Here is a 20,541-nt window from a genome sequence, read left to right as displayed (position 1 = left end):
CCTCAATAGAAATCAGACCAGCTTTCAGATATTTCTGGTCAACTTCCAGTTATATACATCTTTTCACTAAAAATCAACTGATAATGTTTTTCTTTGTCTAATTTACAAGTAAAACATTTTTTTAAAGTAGATCACACTTAATTTACAAGGTTTAAACATCAGAATTAGGTTTAAACATTTCAGAAATATTTTTAATTAAAGAAGGTTATGCTTTTAATAATTTGTTATTTAATTTTGAAGCTAACCAGGCTCTATCCTTTTTCTAATGTGGATGATCGTGATTTGTAGAGAATACAAGTATTAATCCTGGTCATCAACATTCCACACTGGAGACAACAGAGAAGAAAGATTACACAGTAAAAACAGCTCCGAGAAATAAGGTTGGGTTATGTCCCCTGATCATATTGAAGGATTGTCAATCAGGTTTTTTGTTTTTACAAGATGGATAAATAATATCGTTAGCAATCTGTCAATATTGGGGACTGTTGTCATGAGGACAATATAATGGGGGTTGGTGGGTTTGGGGTCCATATTTGTTTTAATATTTCATTTAAATTTTGTTTTTTACTACAAATGTCCATTTTTTTCCAAAGCATCATACATGTTCTACACAATATAGATGTAAACATCTAATTGTAAAACTTCAGTTGAAATTCATTTTTCCAGTCACTATTAATCCAATTATTTCTAAATTGTTGCAGTAATCTAGCTGTATGATAATTAGTTCAGGCCATTTTTGAGGGTGGACGGTTTACGGAGTTTCCACTTTATCGTCCATCATATTGATATTGTGTTTGGAATCCATGAATACGAGGATTTACGATAAAAACCGACTGGAAAAGTAGTTAGTATACAGCTGCGACAAAAAACTCAACACTGGACTCAAATTTAAAAAGGAAATCTGATAATAACAAATGGAAAAAAACACAAAACAGCCTAAAAAGAATGCAGCTTGAAAACCAGCAAAGCATACAAATAACAGTAGATGAAACATCTTATTAAATTTAATTCTGACATCATACCCACTTGTGTCTGTCCTGAGAGACAGACAGCCATTATACCCATCATCCTATTACAAGTGGCGGGCGTAATCACGGAGTCGTTTTTTAACTTTCATACTTTCTAAAAATAAAGGATGAAAAAATTGAGTATGCACAATTTTTAAAGTAAAGTGACCTGCCAAGAAATGAATCATGCACTATGATCTGTATGTACCAGTGACTAGTGTACGTCCACCGGCCATCTGTGACAAATTGAATTATGCACCTTATAAACAAATGGTCTAATGTATAACGTTCACCACCGAGAGGCTGAATCATCCGACAAATTACCTCCGAACATCCACATCGTATCACCGTTATAAATGAGCTACATATATAGACACGTTATCTCCAGTTTTCTGTTAAACTGAATATTCACTGTTTTAGTCATTTGTATACACAATATTGATTCTTTTCCTGTGAATAATGAAGCTATAGGCTGACACTATATAAAAGCCCTTTTTACCATGTGAAAACAAAACAGGTAAATTTCAAACATAAATTTGATACAAGTGAAAAAAAATATCTAGCATTACAGCTGTACGTAACTGACCACATGTACATATGTATGTCTGGAATAAATCTTACAGATATGAATAAAATCTTACAACAAAAGTCCCAAGGGACCTGAACCACTCAGCATTCCACTGTATATCCAGAAGATTGTATATTTATCAAAATCAATATCAATATAGCCTTTAAGGAAGCCGCGGAAGCACAGGATTATGAGTCTGATATCTGCTTAGAGTGATGTTCCATCGCATGAAGCTGGCATAGAGGATTAACCTCACTCTGGGAGTTCTAACTGATACCCAAGATATTTAAATGTACGGTAACATATACGTCACAGTAGTTGCGTAATTTGAACTTTTAGATAATAAATATGCTTTTTTGATATTTACCATTTCATGGCACTACCAGTATACATAACCTTACCAGCTTTAGTTGTGAGTTGTCCAGCCCATGAACTGACAACAGTTTAGGAATTCCAAGTAATGCAAACAAGTAGCTAGTACTAGGAATTTGCCTTGGCAAGTTGGTATTCATATCTTGCCTATGAATAACAAAGAGCAGACCCTTAGCTTTAAAAAAAATTTCTCCAGACAAATTTTGACTACAAAACAAGAAATGTTACAAATGCCCTTGAGCTCGAAAGGTCGAGAACAAGGACACCTTAAATCGTGAGGCTTGAGGAAACGGCCAAGTGTCACTGTGGTGTGTGGTTAAACGACACTTCCTCTTCTTCACCTCCACATCTGAAGAGCTTTCCGTCCTAATTTGATAAAATGGAATTATATTGCTACATTTATGCCCTTATATGTCTCTTTCGTCTGGAATTAATGAGTGTTTATGGTGGCGCGATGTAAGATTGACAGTTATCTCCCCTGTGACGCTGTGGTAGCGTGACGCAATATCAGTTTACATCTCCCTTGTGTATATCAAGATGTCTGTGACATATATACCAATCTACAGTATCTCATGTTGCTAAAGATTTCTAAACATTTCTTATCTATACAATCAATACACCATTTTAATTTTTTGAAAGATTCAACAAGATATACTACAAAACCACTTGAAAGATTATATAAATATTCAAACTAAGGCAGAATTTCGTATTTAAAACTGACTTAAGTTCACAAAAAAGGTATGTTCTTGGATTCTAAATATTTCATGCTAATTAGATATACTGTTGGACTGCAGTTAAAACATCCACATTCATGGATGACAATTCTTTTTTACAAATCTTAACAAATATTTCAACCTCCCCCAAAATAAGAAGTCCAAGCAATATATACAGGCCAATTTTTCTGTCAATAGATCCTGTGAATATCAAGAAAACTTTTCATTGACCCTTTGAATCTAAAAAAACATGAAAGTAATTTTCATTTTGTTCACACAAGAATTTGAAGACATCTTATGCATACATCAATAAATCTATAAATATACTGCATTTTTGTATTGATATATGGGGCAATCAATGCGATCGATAGTTTGTGAGAATCATGAACAACCTATGAGAGATAGGCTTCCTTGACTACAGGACAACACTGGTATCTCTGTTGCAAACAACCCTGCCCTGATCTCCCTTTCCACGACCAACCTACCCTTGTCTATCTGCTTATACATGTAGTACTAGGGTGATATCATATCTCATATCTCCTGACAGCAGAGAATTTCTCAGAGAGTACTTCCGATAATGTGTTCAAACATATAACAAGCTATCTGATTGGTCAGAATGAGGCTACGACATGCCAACTTGTGTGTACATGCTGGCATGGCGAAACAAGAAATTGAACTTTGATTGATCAATACTCAATAGCAATTTGTGAATGTTTCGTTCGTTCTACATGGAAACCGTCACATGACAGATGTCGTACGAACATGCGAGATACGTTCCGTTGATCATGTAATTCAAGCTTCCAAACATATTTCACTTTAACTCATTCACCCCTGAAATTTCATAATGAACTATTCCAAACTTTGATTTCGACGAGTTCAAATGTGTCTTCAGGGGTGAACGTCAGTTAAGCATTAATAAAACTTTTGTATGGTTAAATGAAAAAATGTTGACGACGACGAATCGCTACAAATCATTTCCCTGAAATGATGTCACAAAACCATGTCATATACTTCAGATCGCATGGGACCTTTACAGGAAATCAGTGAAATCACGTGATGGCATACACCATGCTCCTGCCTGAGTGAGCCCATTACTACTGCCGAACAATATGGCTGGCTATCCTGTATGATAGTAAATTGTTTTTTATGGTAGAGGCGTTTAATATAGGATTTCTTGTATGATAGGAGGCTTATAGTCTGCCTTCATGGTCTCTCATAAATGACTGATCCTATCTTGGACAACATCAAGATATATGTCTGCTTCATGAAAGAAACCACTATATTGTTCCAATCCGATCAATATTCGGGAAGAGAAATGTTGTCCTATGTTCGTTTTAAAGCAACGTGGTACTGCCCAGTTCCTCCTTGTCCATTAATGGTTTGTTTTAAGTGTAAGTAACTAGAATAACATATTGTTTGTTTATCTGTTTTTCAGCTTTAGTTGTGGACATGGTGTATGTTTAGATCACCCCGAGATTTTGACAACGCTCCAACATGAGATAATATTTGTAAAGAGAATTACACCATCGGGCAGACAATCGATGGACCATTTGTCACACCTAGTTGTCTATCTATAGCCAGTGGTGTCATATTTACTTTGTAAAATGGAAATATGAAGTGATACTCTCACTATTCCCTCAACAGTCATCAGCGTAGTCCCAACACCTGGGAGTAAATGAGAACAGTGGACTGTAAAACAACAATCAAACACAGAACATATTGCTTTCATTCTACCCCCCCCCCCCTCCCTCCCTCACCATGAACCCCAAACCTAATCTTCACATCATCCCCATCCCCAAACCCCCACCCCATCTTCCTACCTATTCTTCAATCCCTATACCCCAACCAGATCATTGTTGAAGTACTGTATTTTACCTAGCTGATAAAGGAATTTAAAATTTATTACATTGTATAAGGTATAAAGTAAACACATCTAGCATCACTATTAGGTTGTATACGGCATACTGTCAACTAAATCTTCCTTGCCCATCCCATTCTCAAATCTCACCTACCTGGCATCCTTAGACATCAATACTGGTGTAAAATGATACCTGTTTTCAGAATCCCATTAACTACCTGTCAATCATAGCTATCATGTTTCTTATTACAATATGACCAAAAGTTATCCAAACTATTTTATCATCTGTTAAAACATGACTTTGTAGAAATTTGTCCAAAAATCTCATCAAATAACTGACATTGTGACAAGTTTTGTAAAATCATTCAAATAGTGTAAGTCATTAATATTCGTGTTCATCTTTGTGTGGAATCTTTTGCTTGGAAACAATTTTGTGTGTGTACTTAAGATTGTTCATGTTTTTTAACATGTAATGAGGAAATGCATAGTTAAAAGCATATAATTTTCAAGTCATGGCATCAAAATAACAATAGTTGACTAAAAACCTAATTGTGTTATTAACATTGATTTACATTTCCAGTGCAAGTTCCTCTATAAGTATTATCAGAAGAAATTGCATTCATAGTGCTATGAATGCAGTTTGAAGCTGCTCCTCTCGCCTTGAACAAGGCGAAACAACCATTAGAAGCAAACGTTTTGGTGATATTCAGCTGTTCCAAGAAACTTGTTTGCACACGGACATTCAATATAAAACAGTAAGACAATATTTATATTTAATGAACAGCATTTTTCAATGTTGATGACGTTCAGTGTTTATCTGACCTGTACTTGTTAGCGACTGGTACCAGTCTAGTTACTTGTCCAGTATGTGTGTTGCGGCTAGGAAGCGCTGGTTGATTTTTTTCCTCTACTTGTTTGTTTTGACCATCCTAACTAACCATCTTTACGGTCACTTGTAGTATGGCCTACAAGCCAGCAGATCAACTTCCATGATTCCAGTTGTTATTCATTAACTTACATGCATACAACAACGTCGTCTTACTTAAAACAATCACAATGACCGACAATAACGGCCGTTTCCCGGTTAGATAGAATATTTCGGGCAACATATGAAGCCGTTTGTGCTACTAACATACATATATCATCAGATACTGCTAACAGAGTCTGTCTCTGGATCCTACATGTGGTGTATTGATGTCAATTCTTCATCTTGTGTTGGCGGTCATAAATGCAATACCTTGATGACCATGACTGCAGTAATAAGATCAATGGTCTGGAATGCAGTACCTTGATAGGTCATGAATGAAACAACTTGGTCATACATGCAGGACATTGATAGTCATGAATGCAGGACATTGATAGTCATGAATGCAGTACTTTATGATGGGTCATGAATGAAGGAACTTGTTCATAAATGCAGTACCTTGAGAGTCATGAATGCAGGAACTTGGTCATAAATGCAGTACCTAGATGGTCATGAATGCAATACCTTGATGATCATAATTGCAATACCATGATGGTCATAAATGCAATACCTTGATGGTAATGAATACAATACCATGATGGTAATGAATGCAGTACCTTGATGGTATTGAATGCGGTACCTTGATGGTCATAAATGCAATACCTTGATGGTAATGAATGCAGTACCTTGATGGTAATGAATGCAGTACCTTGATGGTAATGAATGCAGTACCTGAACTGTATATGCATGTAGTATGTATACCTTGCTGGTTATTAGTACTCTGCTTTGTTGATAACGAATGTTGAACTTTGACTGTAAATTTTGTAACTGTTTGATTTATACCTATTACAAACATCAACTGATTGCCATCTTTAGCATGTTTTGGGTTTCATTAATTTCATCCACATGTAACACACATCATGTTAATGAATGCATGGTCTGAATGGTCATGAATGTTATACTTAGTAATTTTGGCGCTGCTTCAATAATAATATTAGCAAACATCAACTGACAGTCGACCATTATATGTTTGCTTTTCATCAATGTCATGCATATTTGATACATCTATTTTGCAGTAAATGATCAGCAGGACAGACAAGGACTATACACTAACCATGTAAATGATGGTCATTAGACACACACAAAACCAGCTAAGCATGCCTGGAGTAAGGACCAGGATCACTCGGCTGACATTGTACGATTGTTTTTGATTACCACCATGCATAGGATATGACTGGTCCATTTGTACATGAAACCCATCACTCAGTAGGGCCTAGATCGGAGGCCCGGAAAGGTCAGGTATATATACTCTGCATATCGGTCTTGATGGAGTGAACAGGACACAGAGTGTTATCAGAAATTGTGGCAACAGGCACCCCTAGAGCGAACACCCCGGCAAACATCATCCTGGAATCTCTATCACATAGCAATCGCTGCATATCAAATACACACAAGTTTTTACTTCCAATCCTCTTCACTTTCATTCACTTTCATTCTCTATTACATAGATACACAGCACTATTTCCATTGTCCAATTCATTATTTTGAAATTGCTAAAAGAATCACATTGGAAAGCATTTATCCCTATAACACATTGAAGTTTTATTGTTTGACATGTAGGTTGTTATACCGACAAATTTGATTCAGAAGACTTCTGTATTTAACACATTAAGCAACCAATCCTTTATAAGTATCCACTATACATTTTGATGGTTCTAGTTCCATTGTCCAGTATGTTCAATAAAGTTTACTGAAAAACTTAAAATCCTTTCTTTAAATACTAACTTTTGAGAATTTTGAAAGGTTCTGATTTCATTCCATTCTTTTTTTCAAATTCAAAAAAGCACCCATGGTTATTAATTTGATTGTAAATAAAATGCACCACAAATGTTTTGAAGATGTGCTGACCCTTGAAAATGCAAGACACTGACAAGTTTATTTTTAATACCAAATAATATTTGAAATTAGTGTATGCTGATACTGATGTTTACAAAATTGAAAATAGAGATGAATAATTTGCATGCATTTACAGCCTGGACAACTCCTGTCCATGACAGTCAATCTTACTTCGCCACATGCAGACATCTCCCCCATCATGTTTGCGGCTGCCTCCACTTCCTGTTAGGATCCGAGATTACTTCCTGTGCAAGGTGAGTATTGATTGGACAATGGGTTGTGTCCCATCAATAAAACACAAACAGTGGTGTAGGCACATTGATTAGGCTGATTTGACGTTTGTCATAAATACATATCGGTCTGTCACCAATGTCATTAAAAGTTAATTGAATATTTACGTATAGGTGTCATGGTAACCTGTGCATTGGTGGTTAAATGTTGTTTAGATCGTCCTCCCCTAGACACCATTACAGGGCAGTAAAAGTCTATGGGAAACACTTGATGGTCAAACTGAACTAGTACCAACGACCAGACAAATGACACTTGATGGTCAAACATAATTCTGTACTGATGGCCAGACACTATAGCACTCTACATAAAACCATAACAGAAATGCTGGTCAACAAAAGTGACCTAAGGATTTTGCGTGCAGACATAGTTATTTTATGTACAGAACCTTTTAGAGCTAGACTTTTTTTTGTAAACTGTTTCTGTACAGAACTAACATAACTATAACACATGATGACTAGTGGTACAGTGAGCAAGCTCCCTGAAATATAATCCGAGGGTTCCAGGGATCCAATCCTGATGACGGATGAAATTTGGTGAAAAAGTTATTAGTAAATATTGTTTTTTGTTAGCAACTTGCTTCGATGATGTGCAAGCAACTTAAAGTCAGAAAAGTACAATACAAATTGGAGTTTTCCTTCATTTGAGATACAAGATTGAGCATTGGGACTATCTACCTTAAATATGAAACCCTTGGTGATCTATATATATATATACAATGTACTGTATGTATTTTCACTTCATCTAAAGCTTGTCACATGAATTTTGAGATTTATTGCTGATAAACATCTTTGTCTTTTATGGGGAGGGGAGATCCCACGTCCGTACAAAGAGTTCAGTGGAGTTCTGAGCCTTTTTTCCCCATATATTGTATAAATGTTCACTCAAACTAAAATTCGTCACCTGAATATTGAGATATTATTGCTGATAAACATCTTTGTTTTTGTTTCCTGTGATAAAAGTGGTAGGTATTACAGAGGAGCCTGATTTAAACCCGACAACAATACTTTTTCTACTAAGTGGACTTATGAAGGTACTTAGGGAGACTTACCACTGCCTAGACACTTACGGGGTAGGTACTTAGACTAACCACTGCCGAGGCACACGTTGGGAGCATGCATTTAATACCTACTTAAGCATTTATCCTTGTAGAGGTATCTTGGGGGGGGGTATAGACTTGGCATGGATAAATAAAAGGTATTGTTCATTTTAAATGTTTATCTATGGAGAATATCAAAAGGGGAATAAATACCAAAAAATATATAGTATCTGCTTATTTACTCGGGGGCAACCAAAGGAAATTTCTAAAGAAAAAATTAAGGATATTTTTTTTATAAGTTTTGATAAAATCCTTTATATATAATATTTGATAAAAGCATGATGGCCCTTTAAGCACAATGTTTTCAATAGGTGCTAGAATGAACCCATTCACCCCTGAAAACACAATTAAACTTTTCCAATTCAAAGGCTGGAACAGTTCATTATGAAATTTCAGGGGTGAATTTGTTAAGAGATTTCCAGCTTCTACTAGCTTATCTTTCCATAGTTTGAAGTTAGGATATAAAATCAGGCATTCAAAAGATCAAAATTATAAAACATCGCACATTTGTCTTTATGAATGTTAGATTCTAAAGATGGGGGCTTACTGAGTCTAAAGAGGGACCAATTGGTAGAAAATTGAAAATAGGTAAACGCTGTATTATAGGTAATTTTTATTACAACTTGTAGTTTTTGTTAATTATCTTACAAAATTTAATTATCAGCTTCCTTCAAGTTGTTCAGTATTTAAACATCTGTAGAAATCCCCGACAAAATGTCCAAAAAAATGTAACAAATTGTGCGATAGAATATTCACAAACACATAAATATATATCAGCAACTTGAAGCGTCACTCAGAAGGAGGTTTGCAGCAAAGGTAAAAGAGTTCCAAAAACAAAAAAAATATAATTAAACAGGGGAAATAGCTCTTACTTTGACGTACTAATTAAAATAAAGTACTTGACAGAGCTGTGAGGGGACCCTAGGGGGACAGAGATATTCCTGTTTAAAGAGTAAATGGGGATGAGGGTGATAAAAAGCGAGAAAATGTAATTATCGTGCGATTATGTCCCCTTCCTATGTCTATTTAAGTCCCTCAAAGAAGCCTGGAAAACCGACAGGCACTGATAGGATCGCCAGTACGCCATTGCTTTATGACCATTCGAAAATACCAGATAAGACAAAGCGACCGAAACATTAGCAGAGTTATGTATCATTGGCTGGCATAGCCTAACCATGTTGTGTAGCCTCACTTAGCAACAGCATCTCTCTCCATGGTGATTACACCATTGCCTGCTTCGTAAACCCAAAATTAAATCAATGGCTGCTCTTTGATGTCTAAGTCGAAGCTACTTGAACCTGATTTTATAAAAATAATTTCCAGCCTAGAACACCAGCCAGTGACATAAATTATATCTGCCAAAAATATGTCACCTCCGACCCTCTATAGATGTTCTTCCCCATTTTCCACAAAACCTCATTTAATTTGAGGTTTCGGTCTAGTTGTATGGAAAGTCTGGAATGAAAACTGCCTTCTAGAGCCCTGCAGGTCTCTGTGATGCAAATAATAGCTGAATTGTTTGAGATTTGTAAAGATTATTTTTGTGGCTCTATCTACCATTGATCACTTAAGTTGAAGATTCACCGGCATCCTGTTTTGTTTCTTCATGAGCTATATTGATAGCACCACAGACATTCTGGATTGAAATGATCGGCAGATATTTTATATCCTAAAATGAAAAGTTTTGAAAAAAAAAAGAGATACATGATGGTGTCATCGCGCTGTAATTTGACACAATTCTTTGAAAGCAAATACCAACATTAAGACACAAAAAAAGATTAAGCTGAAGTTTGGGATTGCTGTTTGTCTGTAGTTAGTGTTAGTAGACATGACACAGTGTTAGAGATGTACAATCCTTGTCTACCGTGTGCTGAAGACTATACAGACAGGGGTAGCACCAACTTTATCTGACAGTCTACAAAATGTCTGTACCACAATCAATCATTATATAATGATATTTTATTTAAACAGAAAATAAAGTTACAGTAAAGACCTACCCTGAGTTTCATACAAACAGCGGTAAACAGTTACCACTAATTCACAGGGGCAAGCATCTCATGCCACGTACATAAATGAATTTGGGTTCAAACGGAATTAGATTGAAAGGAATAGAAGCAGCATATGGAAGCTATCTACACTGATCTGCCTGTATTGGATACAAAATTGATGCAACATGGTAATTTGTTGGTACAGAAGAGTCCTGGATGTTACACACCTCCCCTGGGATAGAGCAGTGATTGATTTGAGGGTGGGTCCGGGAGATTACAAAGCATAGTTTAGGACAAGGCGAAATGTGGTAAGGAGTTCGGGGAAAGGGTCATATCTGGAATACTCTTCGATGGGGGTATATCTATACTGTAAAGGCGATTAAAGTGGGAGGAGGTTGTTTGTACCACAAACGGGTATAAACAGGTGTTGCAAGAGAGAAGAAGGAGGGAGAGGGGAACAAGTTTATTTTCATCACATGTAGGGCGCTCAGAGGAATATTGTACAGAAACACACCAATTACCACAGGTGTACAAGCAACAGGTGTTTTAATCTAAGGACGTAGCATTATGGTACAGAACGGACGTAATTTGACCAATGAATTAGCAGGGACAGCCGTTTTAGTGACCACTGGTCATCTAGTGCCATACCTTCTGTGGGGTCATGCTGCATGGCGTCTTAATTAGGGGTATCTGTGACCTGTACATAATATTGGAATTCAATGAATTCTCTATCTGTGTGGTCAGTNCATTCACCCCTGAACTTTCATAATGAACTATTCCAACCTTTGAATTTGAAGAGTTCAAATGTGTCTTCAGGGGTGAATGAGTTAACATTTTACAATATCACCCCTTGTAACATCAACAACTTACAACATCCTAATCATCAACAGGTCAAGATAGTCCAACCCCTGGTTGCATTAATAGACCACAATAATAGTCCAACCCCTGGTTGCATTAATAGACCACAAAAATAGTCCAACCCCTTGGTTGCATTAATAGACCACAATAATAGTCCAATCCCTGGTTGCATTAATAGACCACAAAAATAGTCCAACCCCTGGTTGCATTAATAGACCACAATAATAGTCCAACCCCTTGGTTGCATTAATAGACCACAATAATAGTCCAACCCCTTGGTTGCATTAATAGACCACAATAATAGTCCAATCCCTGGTTGCATTAATAGACCACAATAATAGTCCAACCCCTTGGTTGCATTAATAGACCACAATAATAGTCCAACCCCTTGGTTGCATTAATAGACCACAAAAATAGTCCAATCCCTGGTTGCATTAATAGACCACAATAATAGTCCATCCCCTGGTTGCATTAATAGACCACAAAAATAGTCCATTAACCCCTGGTTGCATTAATAGACCACAAAAATAGTCCATTAACCCCTGGTTGCATCAGCATTTTAAAAGAAACCTGGGTTACCATGTAACAATGCTGTAATCACATCACCCTGTAAACAGATAATGCTGTAATCCAATCCTATTTAATGTACTGACCCGAACCAGGACCCCCTTGTTTAACGAAAATATTTCTCCTACCCTAAATAACCTATACAGGCAAATGTTATCAAACCCCTTGACCCTGTTTTACCCTGTGTGTCAGCATCTGACCTCGGATACAACAGGGGGCGGCCATATTTTGTTTGTAACCCCCAGCTGATGCTGAGCTGGAGACTGAACTGGCAAAGATCATCAAGTGTCAGGCCTGTAATGTTGGTGAGCATTGGCATGCAGAGTTTTACCAGACAGAGTTACAACACCACAGTAGAGAGTTAGTATAAAAATAAAGGTCGACTCACCCCTGGTTTGGAAATGTCTAAATGTAAAAAATGTAAGCTCCCCTTATTGGTATCCTGCCTGGGTGTTATAGACTCTACAATTCGGTTGTAGTGGCAGCGGTGGGATAATATTTGGTGTGTAACAGTCCTACAGTCTGGACATGGGGCACTTGTGTGTGTGTGTGCATGTGTCATTAATGTTGGATTGGGGGGCTCACCACGGGGAAACTGCAACTCAAATATGAGCCCAGTCATTTCCTGTTTGGCAGCTAATGCAGAGAGGCAGGGGTCCTCTACAGGAGAATAATTTTAATGCATGCAAATTGAAAAAAAAAAAAAAATCATAAATAAAATAATATCAGTATACAGCATTATGGAATATTTGTCTTTTTTTTTTGTATATTTGATGGCAACAGTGGGAATCACCAGTGTAAAATATTAATGTGTATATCACTTGGTTGACCGAGTTTCACAATTAGTCGAAATATGTCAGAAATATTCCTGATCAACAGCGGAGTGACACTACCCAACATGTTAAACTGCATGTTAAAAAAACCCAATTAATTACCAGATTATCTCTCCACATGTGTGTACAAATGGCCAACCACCATACGGAGATTATCGTTACACGCAATATCACGCTACTCTAACCTCTGTTAGCTATTTAAATTTGATTTAATATTGTTCTATGACCTTAAGAAATGGTCAACCATGAAATGATCCCGATTATATCAATCTATTATCAACGGTTCTATATTTATCCTGTTAGAAAAATTATACGGTTTTATCTCAGTTACTAGTATCAACTGATAGCAATCACACATGTAAGTAAGATAACTAGTCTTTCACAGTCATGGGTTTCAACACATTGGTCAGATTGATCTATACATACCACATGTATGCATTGTCAGCTTACAAGGAAAAAAACTTCTACACGAAAACTAACTTTTTTATTGAAGATATAAAGGAATATTGTGTCTATGTAAACACTTTTTAAACATATGTGTAACAAGTGTAAATTCTGATAGGTAAAAATAACTAAAAGGTGAACATATAATGAAACAAATTTGGGGAAAATTTCTTTTCAAGTTGACAGAAGATGTGGCCAGACATTTTTAGATCTATTGGAATTGTGACATATGACTGTCTTGTATGCTCATGTACTCTAATGCTAACGATGTCTGCTTCACCTGGTGCTAACACACGGGGTTATCTCCCTTATCTGAATCAGGTTCATGGGTTTTGTAAACTTTAGCAGATTATCTACTTACACAAATCCAAAATGGCAAATCAGCAAATGTCATGATACCCTATCAGTGATAGGGTCAGGTCCATCAGATTAAACTGCCTGAATGGAGTCCACACATTTTGAAATGATTATTCATGAATTTAATTATTAGTTACTCATTGCTATAAATACCCCTCTATGAGAATTACTGTACCACTGCTTACAACTGTAATTACACCTAGGAACAGTGTGTCTTCTGGCAGGACCATCAAGCTTTGATTAATCATTTACAAAAAAAGTACTTTACACCTTGGAAAAATAATACGGATAAAATGATAAAAATACACTCAGCCACGTTCTACTGGTAGTAAAAATTTAGTACGCTACCCATACAAGATTCAAACCCTAGACCTCAGATTGTTCTACCATCTCTCTAACTGACTGCGCTACCTGTTCGGCAGAAGTATCTTTGCCCCAATGTGCTGCAGTTATAACAGTATAGATACAGAAAACCACCGTTTACTGGGCCAGGCATCCTTAATATGGCATAGTTATGTAACAGTAGATACAGAAAACCACCGTTTACTGGGCCAGGCATCCTTAATATGGCATAGTTATATAACAGTAGATACAGAAATTCCACCATTTACTGGGCCAGGCATCCTTAATATGGCATAGTTATATAACAGTAGATACAGAAAACCACAGTTTACTGGGCCAGGCATCCTTGATATGGCATAGTTATATAACAGTAGATACAGAAATCCACAGTTTATTGGGCCAGGCATCCTTAATATGGCATAGTTCAGTGGCGGACCCAGAGGGGGTTTTTGGGCTTCAGGAAACCCCCCCAGCCTGAGAAGTTTCTTTAAAAATCACGTATTTTCACCATTTTCTCAATTTTGTCCCACTTGGAAACCCCCCCAGGAAATTTGCTGAACATCAAAAAACCAGAATACAGATGTTGTGCCATAATCTCTCTTATCTTTTAATTGGACTTTAAATCAACTATGAAAGTCTCCAACACAGAATGGTGGTATATGTGACCTTAAACCCAAAGTCATTTCTGTATAATCTTCAATAAAACGGACATAAAACTCTAATTATTGCTTTGATGAGAAAGTCAATATTTGTTGGAGACAGTACCCCTATGTTTAATCCACCCAATGTCTCCCTGGGGAAATTTAAGTTCAATTAAGCCAATTAAACAAGATGAGAATATGTAGGACGATGTATTCTGTGTGACAATGAAACACTAAACGTTTCCTGTATTGCTCTTTAAATGCCCAGAACAACTTCCTGGACACTAGAGGATGGACACTAACTTGCTCCACAGGCTAAAAATATACCAAATTTCTGGTATACTTTAATTAAATACACCGAAAATCTCACCACAGGTAATGCATTTATCACTAGAGACCAACAGATTTTTAGATTTATACTGTTTTGATTTCTATGGAGATTCTCAGAGTGGGATTTGGCTAAAGGTTGGTTAACGCTGGGTCCAGATCACACAATGGCTGAAGTTCAGTTTACTGGCTAAACTTCATTTAAGACAAGGCTCAGATATCTCAATGGCATCCGGCTAAAGTTTGGTTCAGATCACAGAGGCATCTGGCTAAAGTTTGATTTAGCTAGATCACAGTAGGATGTGGCTAAAGGTTTGTTAACACAAGATTCAGATCACACAATGGCTTAATTAAGTTTAGTTTACTGGCTAAAAGTCAGTTAAGACAGGGCACAGATATCTCAAAGGCAGCTGACTAAAGTTTGATTCAGCTAGATTTGTGGCTAAAGGTTTAATAACACAGGATTCTGATCACACAATGGCATCTGGCTAAAGTTCGGTTTACTGGCTAATGGTCAGTTAACACAGGGCTCAGATATCTCAATGGTGTCTGGCTAAAGTTAGGCTCAGATCACAGTAGGACTTGGCTAATGGTCGGTTAACACAGGGCTCATATATCACAATGACATTTGGCTGATTTTTTTGGTTGGTTAACGAAGGGTCCTTTTCACACTGGCATTTTGCTAAAGGTCGGTTAACATAGGATTGACAGATCAAAGCTTGATCTGGCTAACAGTTGGTTAATGCAGAATTCAAATATCAGGTTACAGTATAATTCTGAAATATTATTATGTTGGATATTGCAGTGTTCAGATTCAGACAGATTCCATGTACATTTCTTGCTGATGGTCGAAAAATCAATATGCAAATTCATTTCATATTGAACCATTTGTAATATTTGCATGTGCATGCAAAAAAATTCCAGGCTCTTAACCTTGAAACTGTAAAATTGTAAAAAAAAACAAAAAAACAACAACCTCCATTTGTTTTTCTTGTTGCTGTAATTTGAAATTGATTATCATTTAATTAGAACCAAAGAGAAAAAATATCAATGGGTGGGGGGGAAACACCATCATCAAATTCTAAAAGAATTACAACAGAAATCCAGGAGATATAAAACAGGTAATGTGTTTAGTCACACATTTCACCTGCTACTTTACTTCGTTATGTACTATGACTAATTAACTCCAGCATACCTGTGGTTCAGGTGGCTGTCACAGACGCGGTATAATGAGATTACTTTTCTGTTAAAGCACATTCCTGACACACTTTTATTGTCTCCAGGTGATAAAACACTGCTCCATTAAAAATGGGAGGGGAGATCTAAATTGATTTTTATTCCAGATTTTTTTAATTTTTTAATTTTACATAAACAATGTATGTAAGACAAATGTAAAAGGCTTAACAAAATGTATGAAACAAACCTTTTCCTAAAACAATCAACCCATTCACCCCTAAAGTCATATTTGAACCTTACCAAATCAAAGACGGGTCAAGTCCAGTTTACATATGTAGGGGTGAATGCATTTAACCATGTTGAATCAGACACTAGTCTTGTAATCGTCCTCAAAATAATGCATGTCCTGAAAAATCGGCTCCAGTAGATTTGTTGTAATTTCAAGCATATTTACATTTTCATGTAATCTTGCACTTGTATATTAAGAATGAATATTTTATGTACTAATAATCGTCTGATATTTGAAGCAATATAACCTCTTTTTGACCCACATAAAAATCCCAAAACATGAATGAATCGTACAAATATTAACTAACTTTAAATCACAATCCATTCATACATTCAGTTATTCTGGACCTGAAATATGGAATAAACTTCCTATTGAAATCAAGACTGCCAGCAACCTTTATGCATTTAAAGCAAAATGTCACGAATATTGTAAACAAGTATCTTTCTGACTATCGTCATATATTTATGTACTATTATGAATATTATTGAGTGCATGTTGATTATTAATTATTTGTTGTTATACATTAATATGTTCATCTAAGTTTGTGTACCTTTTTAAAGAGGGCCTCATGGGAGATTTAGCCTTTATTGTTTGCTAAATGAGTTGTACTCTCTAAAAAAATGGTATTATTATTAGTATTATTATTATACATATCTATCTAAAAAAAAAGCAAAAGTATCATTTAACCTCATAATAATACTTATCTGCAAACAGTTTGTGATCAGAACATCAGATTTTTAGAGAGCACTTTTCAAATCTCGAGTAAGAAGTTCTGGAAGAACTCGCTGTAACCCATTACTCTATGGAGGCTGATACTTGGGAGATTTGTATAGAAACATTTAGGCTATGTTTGTTATAGTGGGAATCATTAGGTAACACACTGTGTATTGCCTGTAATTGCTTCCTATTGAAATAATGCTATAAGAAAGTCATGAATAACGTGTTTATTGTGAGATTTATATGTTTAAACGGTGGTGGGCCTTTGTTGAACAGATGGAGCCTGATGTATCAGTCCAGACCCCCACTGGTAGTCTGTACAAGGTGCCCTGCTGTTAATCCTATGGGAGATCAGTCCAGACCCCCACTAGTAGTCTGTACAAGGTGCCCTGCTTTTAATCCTGTGGGAGATCAGTCCAGGCCCCCACTGGTAGGCTGTACAAGGTGCCCTGCTGTGAATCCTGTGGGAGATCAGTCCAGGCCCCCACTGGTAGGCTGTACAAGGTGCCCTGCTGTCAATCCTGTGGGAGATCAGTCCAGCCCCCCACTGGTAGGCTGTACAAGGTGCCCTGCTGTCAATCCTGTGGGAGATCAGTCCAGCCCCCCACTGGTAGGCTGTACAAGGGGCCCTGCTGTCAATCCTGTGGGAGATCAGTCCAGCCCCCCACTGGTAGGCTGTACAAGGGGCCCTGCTGTCAATCCTGTGGGAGATCAGTCCAGCCCCCCACTGGTAGGCTGTACAAGGGGCCCTGCTGTCAATCCTGTGGGAGATCAGTCCAGACACCCACTGGTAGGCTGTACAAGGTGCCCTGCTGTCAATCATGTGGGAGATCAGTCCAGACCCCCACTGGAAGTCTGTACAAGGTGCCCTGCTGGTAATCCTGTGGGAGATCAGTCCAGACCCCAACTGGTAGTCTGTACAAGGTGCCCTGTTGTTAATCCTGTGGGAGATCAGTTCAGACCCCCACTAGTAGTCTGTACAAGGTGCCCTGCTTTTAATCCTGTGGGAGATCAGTCCAGGCCCCCACTGGTAGGCTGTACAAGGTGCCCTGCTGTTAAGCCTGTGGGAGATCAGTCCAGACCCCCACTAGTAGTCTGTACAAGGTGCCTTGCTGTTAATCCTGTGGGAGATCTGTCCATACCCCCACTGGTAGTCTGTACAAGGTTCCCTGCTGTTAATCCTGTGGGAGATCACTCACGACCCCCACTGGTAGTCTGTACACGGTGCCCTGCTGTTAATCCTGTGGGAGAACAGTCCAGGCCCCCACTGGTAGTCTGTACAAGGTGTGAGATTTATATGTTTAAACGGTGGTGGGCCTTTGTTCAACAGATGGAGCCTGATGTATCAGCCCAGACCCCCCCTGGTAGTCTGTACAAGGTGCCCTGTTGTTAATCCTGTGGGAGATCAGTTCAGACCCCCACTAGTAGTCTGTACAAGGGGCCCTGCTGTTAATCCTGTGGGAGACCAGTCCAGACCCCCACTGGTAGTGTGTACAAGGTGCCCTGCTGTTAAGCCTGTGGGAGATCAGTCCAGACCCCCACTGCTAGGCTGTACAAGGTGCCCTGTTGTTAATCCTGTGGGAGATCAGTTCAGACCCCCACTAGTAGTCTGTACAAGGTGCCTTGCTGTTAATCCTGTGGGAGATCCGTCCAGACCCCCACTGGTAGTCTGTTCAAGGTGCCCTGCTGTTAATCCTATGGGAGATCAGTCCAGACCCCCACTAGTAGTCTGTACAAGGTGCCCTGCTTTTAATCCTGTGGGAGATCAGTCCAGGCCCCCACTGGTAGTCTGTACAAGGTGCCCTGTTGTTAATCCTGTGGGAGATCAGTCCAGGCCCCCACTGGTAGTCTGTACAAGGTTCCCTGCTGTTAATCCTGTGGGAGCTCAGTCCAGACCCCCACTGGTAGTTTGTACAAGGTGCCCTGCTGTTAAGCCTGTGGGAGATCAGTCCAGACCCCCGCTGGTAGTCTGTACAAGGTGCCCTGCTGTTCATCCTGTGGGAGATCAGTCCAGACACCCACTGGTAGGCTGTACAAGGTGCCCTGCTGTCAATCATGTGGGAGATCAGTCCAGACCCCCACTGGAAGTCTGTACAAGGTGCCCTGCTGTTCATCCTGTGGGAGATCAGTCCAGACACCCACTGGTAGGCTGTACAAGGTGCCCTGCTGTTAATCCTGTGGGAGATAATCCCTATCACTTAATCTGGAACAAAAAACTATCAGAAAACAATAATACACTTGGTATGTAGCCAAGCAATGTGACTTTTCTGGCCCCAAACCACCCCTGTCTCTGTATATTAATGGGGTTCCACTGGTGGGGAAATTGTACTATCATGTCTCTGTATGATAGAGGAGCATTACACTGGTGGGGAGATTGTACTATCATGTATCTGTATGATAGAGGAGCATTACACTGTTGGGGAGATTGTACTATCATGTCTCTGTATAATAGAGGAGCATTACGCGGGTGGGGAGATTGTACTATCATGTCTCTGTATAATAGAGGAGCATTACACTGGTGGGGAGGTTGTACTATCATGTCTCTGTATGATAGAGGGGCATTACACTGGTGGGGAGATTGTACTATCATTTCAGAATACTAATAGGCCGACTTCAAAGGGAGACAATTCTATACACGCACAAAAGCCTTTAATCATAGCTAGATTATGATGGTGAGGTTTTCAGTATATAATTGTGTATATATATATTATATATTCAATATTTAATATGCTTTGCTTGTTCTCAGTGACATTTTCATTGTGGGAGATCAGTCCAGACCCCCACTGGTAGGCTGTACAAGGTGCCCTGCTGTCAATCCTGTGGGAGATCAGTCCAGACCCCCACTGGTAGGCTGTACAAGGTGCCCTGCTGTTAATCCTGTGGGAGATAATCTCTATCACTTAATCTGGAACAAAAAACTATCAGAAAACAATAATACCCTTGGTATGTAGCCAAGCAATGTGTCTTTTCTGGCCCCAAACCACCCCTGTCTCCGTATATTAATGGGGTTCCACTGGTGGGGAAATCGTACTATCATGTCTCTGTATGATAGAGGGGCATTACACTGGTGGGGAGATTGTACTTTCATGTCTCTATATGTTAGAGGAGCATCACACTGGTGGGGAGATTGTACCATCATGTCTCTCTATGTTAGAGTAGCATTACACTGGTGGGGAGATTGTCCTATCATGTCTCTGTATGTTAGAGGAGCATTACACTGGTGGGTAGATTGTACCA

The 20,541-nt window shown here is 38.3% G+C and overlaps 1 protein-coding gene across 9 annotated transcripts in view; it reads right to left on the bottom strand.

Moving 5' to 3' along the window:
* The window catches only part of LOC110464321 (RNA-binding motif, single-stranded-interacting protein 2-like), a 268,575-nt gene that overhangs the window by 120,276 nt on the left and 127,758 nt on the right, over positions 1-20,541 (bottom strand). Inside the window, exon 1 of one of the 9 annotated variants that reach the window (XM_021519494.1) lies at positions 12,567-12,726. The exons of the other annotated variants lie outside the window; for them this stretch is intronic. The gene's annotated coding sequence lies outside the window, so the exon portion shown is untranslated. Of the gene's footprint in view, positions 1-12,566; positions 12,727-20,541 lie in introns of those variants that run through there. 9 annotated transcript variants of the gene reach the window in all.

Source organism: Mizuhopecten yessoensis, unplaced genomic scaffold, assembly GCF_002113885.1.
Source record: "Mizuhopecten yessoensis strain PY_sf001 unplaced genomic scaffold, ASM211388v2 scaffold10985, whole genome shotgun sequence".
Taxonomy (NCBI): Eukaryota; Metazoa; Mollusca; class Bivalvia; order Pectinida; family Pectinidae; genus Mizuhopecten; species Mizuhopecten yessoensis.
Note: the sequence above shows the minus strand (reverse complement) of the source record. Positions and strands in the feature narration are given on the sequence as shown.